A 10,082-nucleotide genomic window follows, 5' to 3' on the forward strand; every position below is an offset into this window, starting at 1 on the left:
TTTGGATGTCAGCGTGGTGATTTCTCAGAAAATTAGGAAACAACCTTCCTCAAGACCCAGTAATCCCACTTTTGGGTATATATCTGTATATATGTGTAACACCCGATTCTGTGTTACCCCCTCAGTACAGTTCTCACGTCACTGTACCAACACGAGTCAGACAAGGGCCTGGAGACTGGAAGAACACACAAAGAGACCTGGGTCATTCGAAAGGAGATCAGCCAAATGCCATTTATTTAACTTTGGGGAAATCCTTATATACCTCGCTGCTGCACAAGGATTTCCACCCAGGCAGGTGGAAATTACCACACCAAAGATGGAGTAAACAATGCCCTACAGCTAATCACCAGGCAGGGCAGAGGGAGCACAGAAACAAACACAATGTTTTAGCTGGCTGACCAGAAACTGTCCTCAAGATGAACCCCAGGGGCAGGGGTAGACCCGGGCCCTACAGGTCCCCCTTTTATATAAATTATAAGACTAGGCCTGTCTTGGGTGGCATTGGATGTCAGGCAATACCCCTTACCCATCATGGGAAAGCATCCAGGTCAAAACACATTTCCCATCTTAGGTTGGGGCAGCCCCCCAAAAACCTTTCCCGTCATTGACTCACTAGTCACCCATCACCGAATTCAGCCAGATTTGTGCTGAAAGATCCTCCGGGACAATAGCTATGAGGACTCGCCATGTGGCGACATTGACCTGAGCTTGCCTTTGGCTCTGGCACCATGAAAACATGAAGATGATGCTCCAGCACATATAAGCAGTCCTTAAGGAGGCTGTGCCTGCTCAATTCTAATAAGTCTGCCCGTATTGGAGCCCTTTAAGTAAGGTCTCAGTGCTGGTGGGAGGAACCCTGGTATAGTATACTAGAATAATCTCAAGAGCCAATTTATAAATTGTGCACTCCAGGGTCCGTGAACAACAGCAATAAACTTTTACTGTAAAACCTAGCAGTGGTCTATAACCAAAACCAATAGCAAAATTAACTGCAATATTCATTTGTAAATTTAGCTCAATTTGAGTGGCCAAGGCATTTGTTACCTGCCTTGAGAAAGTATCCATTGTGCTAGCAGAAGCAACTGACTAATGAAAAATCCAGCAGCAATGGCTGCCATTATCATGGGATGGGTTGATAGGTAGGGGAACAATCCTTGGCACTCGGACCACCACAGCCAGCTCCTCAGGATCCCAGCAACTCTTCAGTTGACAAGCCAGTGTCTACTAGATCTCTTGGCTCTGTCCTATCTTTATGCTTTTGGACAGGAAAATCCACAGCCCGCACCAGACACTCAGGTACCCATATTGGACTGTGGGAAAACACAAACAGCTCCTCTTCCCCACACCAGTACAGGATCTGGACCATACCAGGTATCACTTGCTAGATTTTTTCATTTGACATGAGGTATCCCGGAAGAATCTGGACGCCAATGCCGGTCAGCAGCAGTATGAGATTGAGCATCAACAGTCAAAAAATTTTAAATATATAAAATAAAAGACAAATGGTCCCTGGGGATGGAACCATATTCCCCCTTTTTTTGTTTTATGCAAATAGGCTTTGAGCATACGATGTGCTCGCTCCATTAGCTTGTCCTTGAGGATTAGAGTATAGGGTATTCCCATTTTATGAGAAATAGAGAACTCAGAGCAAAATTTAGCAAAGCCAGTGCTGGTGTAGGCTGGCCCATTATCAGTTTTTACAGTTTTTGGAACTCCCATGTAGGCAAAAGCCTGGAGACAGTGACTTTTAACATCCCGTAATTTAAGGCCCGGCGGTGGTGGCGCACGCCTTTAATCCCAGCACTCGGGAGGCAGAGGCAGGCAGATCTCTGAGTTTGAGGCCAACCTGGTCTACAAGAGCTAGTTCCAGGACAGGCTCTAGAAACTACAGGGAAACCCTGTCTCGAAAAACCAAAAAAAAAAAAAAAAAAAAAGAAAAAGAAAAAAGAAAAGAAAAACATCCCGTAATTTAACTCCCAAATGGGGAACAGCTAAAAGTTCTGTCTCTAAGGCCACTTGTATAGCAATTCAGCCACCTGAGCAGATTTAGTATTAACAGGCTGAATATCAAAATCAGGAGGGGAGGCTACCACAGCTCTCCTGGTGGAAGACCCATCAGTAAACACATTCTGTAACATGTAGCACAACTGATGGGTACGAGATAACAATTTCATGTACCCATAGGATGGGTCCTTGCTGCCAAAAAACTCCAGTAGGACTATGCTGAGAGGGAAAAATTATCAACAGCAGCGGCTGACTAAAGTCAATATAATGAATATAAGCAGAGGCAAGCTTTTCTTTAATTAAAGTAATACATTGTCTTGCCTGATGTGTCAACTCTTGAAAGGAGGTTGGGTCTGGATTTCCCTGTAGAATGTCCATGATCATTTACTGCTCTAAGATCTTGCAGCAGCCTCCATTTACCTGATAGGAGTATTTCAGGGAGAAGTGGATGATTATGCACCCTGCCTCTAGCTGTTTTTGGAACTCACTCTGTAGACCAGGCTGGCCTTGAACTCACAAAGTTCCACTGGTCTCAGCCTCCAGTTGCTGGGATTAAAGGTGTCTGCCACCACACCTGGCTTTTTCCCTGGGCTGATTAACCGGTTTCTTTACCCGCAGGGCAATTTCTTTTGATGTGTCCTGACCTTTCCACATTGAAAACAATTTCTTTTTTTTTTTTTTTTTTTTTAGAGCCTGTCCTGGAACTAGCTCTTGTAGACCAGGCTGGCCTCGAACTCACAGAGATCCGCCTGCCTCTGCCTCCCGAGTGCTGGGATCAAAGGCGTGCGCCACCACCGCCCGGCTGAAAACAATTTCTTGACCTAGCTCCACCTTGACCCTCCCTAAGGGCAGAAACAATTACCTGACTGTCACGTGAGTGCCATCAATGTCCCTGATAACTGGATAAAATCATTTAAATTCCCATTTCTTTGGGGGCATATAGCCTCTTGACAGTATGTTAGCATTTTCAATAGGCCAATCGCTTTATGATGCGACTTCCCACCTGTAGCAAGCGGTCAATAAACTTCAGAATAAGGTTCTGAAGATCCTTGAAGGATCTTAGAAAGCTGTTCTCCTGCTCCTTTGTTAGGTAAAGTTTTCCAAGCTTTAGCAGGATCTTAAGTGATCTGTGTTGCTAAACCAGCGTACTATCCTGCACCAGCACCAGCCAACATGCCAAGGTCATGCTGGAGGAAAACCCATTACAATCCTCCTACATTTTACATCTCCACAACAATCTCCTCCCCAAAGACAGGCTCTGCAAAGCTGCCTTCCTTCTTTTACTAACTTTTTTATTAGTGCAATCTCCTTTTTTAAAGTTTTTTCTTTCTGTTCTATTTTTTTTTTAGTACTCTTTACTTTCTGCTCCTCAAAACTCTTAGTAGAACACATAGATTCTACATCCTGAATCCCCTCAAAGGTTTTGTTTAAATTCTCTAATTGCTCTTTTACTTTACATCATCACTGAGAAGAGCATCTCTGGCTAAGTGCCACAGTGAAAATGCTTTTACCTTAACCTGCTCCCAATTAGTAATATTAAAGCCCCTGCGTGTAGAAACCAGGGACTAAACGCTCTCAAAAAATTAGGCAATTAACTACCTTACACAAAAGAAAACTGTCTTAAGGAACTCTTGTGTTGTCTTATTTTAATGCCGGTGCCTTCCTTGCCTTGCTTCTCTAAAAGCACTATCAATTGGCCCTTTAATCGGCCATCAATACCAAAACAGAATTACTTTTACCCATTACCAATACACCCTCACCACTCAATTTCTTACCTGTTGGCCAGCCTTCCGAGGCGACCTCTCGGGGATCCCTACTTCCCGATCTCGCTGATGAGTCTCCAACTGTAGTTGCTGATGATCCCAGCGGGGCCTCCAATTGTAACACCCGATTCTGTGTTACCCCCTCGGTACAGTTCACATGCCCACTGTACCGTACACGAGCCGGGCAAGGGCCTGGAGACTGAAAGAACACACAGAGAGACCTGGGTCATTTGGAAGGAGATCAGCTGAATGCCGTTTATTCAACCTTGGGGAAATCCTCATATACCTCGCTGCTGCACAAGGATTTCCCTCCCACCCCCAAGCAGGTGGGAAATTACCACACCAAAGATGGAGTAAACAATGCCCTACAGCTAATCACTAGGCAGGGCAGAGGGAGCACAGAAACAAACACAATGTTTTAGCTGGCTGACCAGAAACTGTCCTCAAGATGAACCCCAGGAACAAGGGTAGACCTGGACCCTACATATATCCAAAGGATGTTCAATCATACCACAAGAACATGTGCTCAACCATGTTCATAACAGCTTTGTTTGTCAGAACCTGGAAACAACTTAAATGCCCCTCAACCAAAGAATGGATAAGGAAAATGTGGTACATTTACACAATGGAGTACTACACAGCAGAAAAAAATAACAACATCTTGAATTTTGCAGGAAAATGGATGGAGCTAGAAAACATCATTTTGAGTGAGGTAACCCAGACACAGAAAGACAATTATCACATGTACTCACTCATAGGTGGTTTTTAAACATAAAGCAAAGAAAGCCAGCCTACAAACCACAATCCCAGAGAATTTAGACAACAATGAGGACACTAAGAGAGATTTACATAGATCTAATCCACATGGGAAGTAGAAAGTAGAAAAAGACAAGATCTCCTGAGTAAATTGGGAGTATGGGGACCTTGGGGGAGGGTAAAAGAGAGGAGAGAAGAGGCAGGGAGGGGAGCAGAGAAAAATGTAGAACTCAATAAATATCAATTAAAAAAAAAGAAAATCCTGATTGGATGTGGTTGCACAAGCCTTTAGTTCCAGCACTTAGGAGGCAAAGGCAGAAGAATCCCTGTGAGTTCAAAGCCAGCCTGGTCTACAAAGTGAGTTCCAGGCCAGCCAGGAATACATAAAGAGACGTGTTGGGAACATTATTTTAAGGTGTGTTACTTTTGTTTATGTTGAGTTTGTTTAACTGTGAAGCTGTGATACTTTCCCCGTATAGATTTGTTTAATAAAGAGATGAACAGCCAATAGCCAGGCAGGAGAAAGATAGGAGGGTTGGCACATAGAAAGAATAAATAGGATGAGAAATCTGAGGATCAAGGAACAGAAAATGGAGGAGAGGAGGACGCAAGGGGCCAGCCATAGAGAAGTGAGGAAAGAAAAGACACACAAAAATAGACATGGGAGGGGCTGGAGAGATGGCTCAGAGGTTAAGAGCATTGCCTGCTCTTCCAAAGGTCCTGAGTTCGATTCCCAGCAACTACATGGTGGCTCACAACCATCTCTAATGGGGTCTGGTGCCCTCTTCTGGCGTGCAGGCATACACACAGACAGAATATTGTATACATAATAAGTAAATAAATAAATAAATAAATAAACACTTTAAAAAAAAATAGACATGGGAAAGCCAGAGGCAAAGGTAGACGGGATAATTTAAGGAAAGCTGACTAGAAATAAGCCAAGCTAAAGCCAGGCACTCACTCACCTACACTTCCCTGCTCACATATAAATAAGTATAATAAAAAAAAAGCCATTAAAGCATATCAGAAAGAAATATGCTGTCATGAGTAACCCAGGGTCACATGAGGGCCTGATTACTTGAAACTTTCTTTTATAAAGTTTAAAAGAAAGGAGTCTGCTGCTTCTGCTGGTTCTTTTTTTGTTTGTTTGTTTTTCTTTTTTTTTTTTTTATTCTTTTTCTGCTGGTTCTTAAGTTTGTTTTGTTTTGTTTGTTTGTTTGGTTGGTTGGTTGGTTTTTGGTTTTTCAAGACAGGGTTTCTCTGTGCATCCCTGGCTGTCTTGGAACTCAGAGATCTGCCTCCTGAATGCTGGGATTACAGGCGTGTGCCATCACCATCTGGCTTTTTTTTTTAAAGATTTATTTATTTATTATATATACATTGTTCTGCTTGCATGTGTGCCTACATGTCAGAAGAGGGCACCAAATCTCATTACAGATGGTTCTGAGCCACCATGTAGTTTCTTTTTTTTTTTTTTTTTTTTTTGATTTTTCGAGACAGGGTTTCTCTGTGGCTTTGGAGCCTGTCCTGGAACTAGCTCTTGTAGACCAGGCTGGCCTCGAACTCACAGAGATCCGCCTACCTCTGCCTCCCGAGTGCTGGGATTAAAGGCGTGCGCCACCACCGCCCGGCCACCATGTAGTTTCTGAGAATTGAACTCAGGACCTCTGGAAGAGCGGTCAGTGCTCTTAACCTCTAAGCCATCTCTCCAGCCCCCATCTGGCTTTTTTAAAAGATTTTTTTTTTTTTTTTTTTGGTTTTTCGAGACAGGGTTTCTCTGTAGCTTTGAAGCCTATCCTGGAACTAGCTCTTGTAGACCAGGCTGGTCTCGAACTCACAGAGATCTGCCTGCCTCTGCCTCCCGAGTGCTGGGATTAAAGGCGTGCGCCACCAACACCCGGCTTTAAAAGATTTTTTTTAAAGATGTGTGTGTGTGTATGTGCGTGCGCGTGCATGTGTGTGCCACATGTATGCCAGTACCTGAAGAGGCCAGAAGAGAGCGTCAGATCCCCTGGAGCTGGGCTGTTGTGTCCAACACTCATGCTGACTGGAGTCAGGACCTCTGGAAGAGCTGTAGGTACTTTCCTAACTGCTGAGCCAGTTCTCCAGCCTCGTGCCCACCAGTGTGTGTGTATTTGTGTATTTGAACACATGCGTGCAGGCTCCCAAGCAGACTAGAGGAGGGAGTCAGATACCTGGACCTGGGTTTACAAGCGTTTGTGAGCCCCTTGGTAGGTGTGTCATGAGGCGAAGCTGGCTGCTAAGAGCAGTGCATGCTAATAACCGACAGGGGTGGGGGTTGGGGCTGGAGAGGTGACTCAGATCAGTTCCCAGACCCACGAAGTAGCTCTCAACTACCTGGAACTTCAGCTCCAAGGGATCTTCAGCTTCTGGCCTCTGCAGGCACCAGGCATGCAGGTGGTACACACACATACATGTAGGCATGTACACACATACTAGTAGGCATGCACATGCATACAAGTAGGGAAAATACTCGTGCACATAAAACTTTTAAATCTTGAAAACCCACAATGAGGCACCTTATCTTACTTACTAGAACGGCATCGTGGTTGTTTTTAACTTTTTTACTCCTTTGTGGGCCTGCCACCCAGCTCCCAAATAAATCACAAGGAGGTTTTTTGTTTGTTTGTTTTTGTTTTTTCTTTTTTAGGCAAGGTTTCTCTGTGGCTTTGGAGCCTGTCCTGGAACTCTTGTAGAACTCTTGTAGAACTCTTGTAGACAAGGCTGGCCTCGAACTCACAGAAATCCGCCTGCCTCTACCTCTCGAGTGCTCGGATTAAAGGCGTGCGCCACCACCACCACGGGGAGTCTTATTATATTACTCATAAATGCCCAGCCTTCACTTGACTTGTTGCTAGCCAGTTTTTCTTAACTTAAATTATCCCATCTATCTTTGGCTTCTAGGCTTTTGCTATTCTCTGTTTCTGCATATCTTTTCTTCCCTTCTTCCTCAGTGTCTGACTGTCTGAGTGTGTAACTGGGTGGCTGCCCTTTGGAGTCGTCCTTTGTTGGGCCCTAAAGCCCCATCAAGGAGGAGGTCGCCCCAAGAGACACTCTCAGCACGGTTGATGCAATAGCAAGAGGAATTTTTATTCTGCTACGGCAGAGGTCCCTCAGCCTCAAGAGGAGAAGGACCCCGCTTTGTCTGTTACAAGCCCTTTTAAAGGAAAAAAGCCACAAAATCAGGGAGAGGGTAGTACAGAATCAAAGGAAAAGTCCAAAAATCATTTGTCAACTATTGTGACTAGTTCATTCAACGGTCAGCTAACTCTGCTTGATCAATGCTATGGCGATTACAAGGAGGAACACCTGCGGGTCGTCTCACCCCAGTCCCAGGGTTCGAATCTATTGAAGAAAGACTACAATGGGGATGGAAAGGACTCAAAGCTCCAGTGCACGCCTTCTCTTGCTCCTTGATCCTTTTTTTCCCTCCCAGATCTCTCCTTCTATTTATGAGAATAGAAAGATCTCATCGAGATATAGAACAGAGAGATCTCATATATAAAGAGGGATCTGCTTGCCAGCCCTCCTACCCTTTCTCCTGGCTTGCTATTGACCGTTCAGCTCTTTATTTGACCAGTCAGGCGTTTTAGACAGGCTTCACAGAGGTAAACAAATGCAACATAAAAAAAAATGAAACATATTTTTGCTTCATTAAACAAATGTTCCACAGCATAAACAAATGTAACACACCTTAAAATAATATTCCACAACAGCTGGAGCACACCTTTAATCCCAGTTCAGGAGGCAGGCAGATCTCTGAGTTCCAGGCCTTCCTATTCTACATAGTAAGTTCCAGGACAACCAGGGCTACATAAAGAGACCCTGCCTCCCAAAACAAAACAACCAGGAGCCGGAGAGATGGCTCTGTGTTAAGAGCACTTGCTGTTCTACTGAGGACCAAAGTCCAGTTCCAGCGCCCTCATCAGGTCACAACTACAACTACAATTCCAGGGTATCTGACACCTTGTTCTGGCCTCCTAAGGCCAGACACATACACAGACACATACAAATAAATCTAAAACCAGCCGGGCGGTGGTGGCGCACACCTTTAATCCCAGCACTCGGGAGGCAGAGGCAGGCGGTCTACAAGAGCTAGCTCCAGGACAAGCTTTAGAAACTACAGGGAAACCCTGCCTCAGAAAAAAAAAAAAAAAGAAAGAAAAGAAAAAAAAAAATCTAAAACCAAAACGAAACCATAGTGGACAGGTTCAGAGTCTTTGTGTAACGTCTCTCCACTGCAACACTGCTATTCACCCAGATCTCTGCCTGGGGTAAATGGAGACAGAAAAGGGATTAGATACACACAATGGGATCCCGGGGCTGGAGCGCTGGCTCGGTGGTTAAGAGCACTTGTTCTTGTGAAGGACCCAGGTTCGATTCCCAGCACCCACATGGAGGCTCACCACTTCCTCAGAGACTAGGCATGCTTGTGGCACTCAGACATATGTGCAGGCAAGACACTCATATGAGTAAAATCAATCTAAGAAAAATAAGAATCCTAAGTGGTCAAAGTGGGTCAGAAGATCAACATGCTTGCTTCCTACCCAGGCAGTCTGACTTCTATCCTAAGAACATGCGTGATGGAAGGTGGGAACTGGCTCCACACATGTGCCCCGGCACAATCATGTCCCACTCCCTGCCGCACAAGTAAAAGAAATAAAATTTAATTGAAAAAGAAAAAGTAGCAGCAGAGTGGTAAATGCCAGGTAGAGCACAGGGGTGAAACATTGTTCTTCATTTTTTTGGTTTCTTGGAAAAAGTTTATGTTCATGGTATTTTGCCTGCATGTGTGTCTGTGTGAAGGTGTCAGAAGGAACTGGAGTCACAGACAGGTGCAAGGTGCTGGGAACTGAACCCCAGTTCTCTGGAAGAACAGTCAGTGGTCTTAACTGTTGAGCCATCTCTCCAGCTCCTACAATTAAAAACAACAAATTCTCATCTTTTTTAAAAAAAATATTTATTTTTATTATGTATACAATGTTCTGTCTGCGTGTATTCCTGCAGGCCAGAAGAGGGCACCATTACAGATGGCTGTGAGCCACCATGTGGTTGCCGGGAGTTGAACTCAGGACCTTTGGAAGAGCAGGCAATGCTCTTAACCTCTGAGCCATCTCTCCAGCCCCCAACAAATTCTCATCTTACATTTATTCATTTATGTGTATGGACATATAGGTCCACAGCACGCGCAGAGCCCAGATTTGAGTCTACCATGTGGGTCCCAGGGATTGAACTCAGGTCAAACAGGCTTGGTGACAAGTACCTTTGCCACTAAGACATCTCACTGGCTTTGAAATCTTGTTAAAAACTCTCTAGAAGATTGTGAGGAAGGGGCAGCTGTGGCGGTGGCTGAGCAGAGGTCAAGGATGCTCTGCTGTTAGGCAGAACGGTCGATCTTAGGTGACTGAACAGTGTAGGGAGGGCTGCGTCACAGGGGTTAAAGGGAGAGAACTCGGAAAGGGGACAAAGGGAGACTATGGTGGACCCTCTTTGGTGTTCAGTGGTCATAGGAGAGGGAAACCAAGTATAGATGAGGAG

The sequence above is a fragment of the Arvicola amphibius genome, chromosome 14, assembly GCF_903992535.2.
Source record: "Arvicola amphibius chromosome 14, mArvAmp1.2, whole genome shotgun sequence".
In the NCBI taxonomy this organism is placed as follows: Eukaryota; Metazoa; Chordata; class Mammalia; order Rodentia; family Cricetidae; genus Arvicola; species Arvicola amphibius.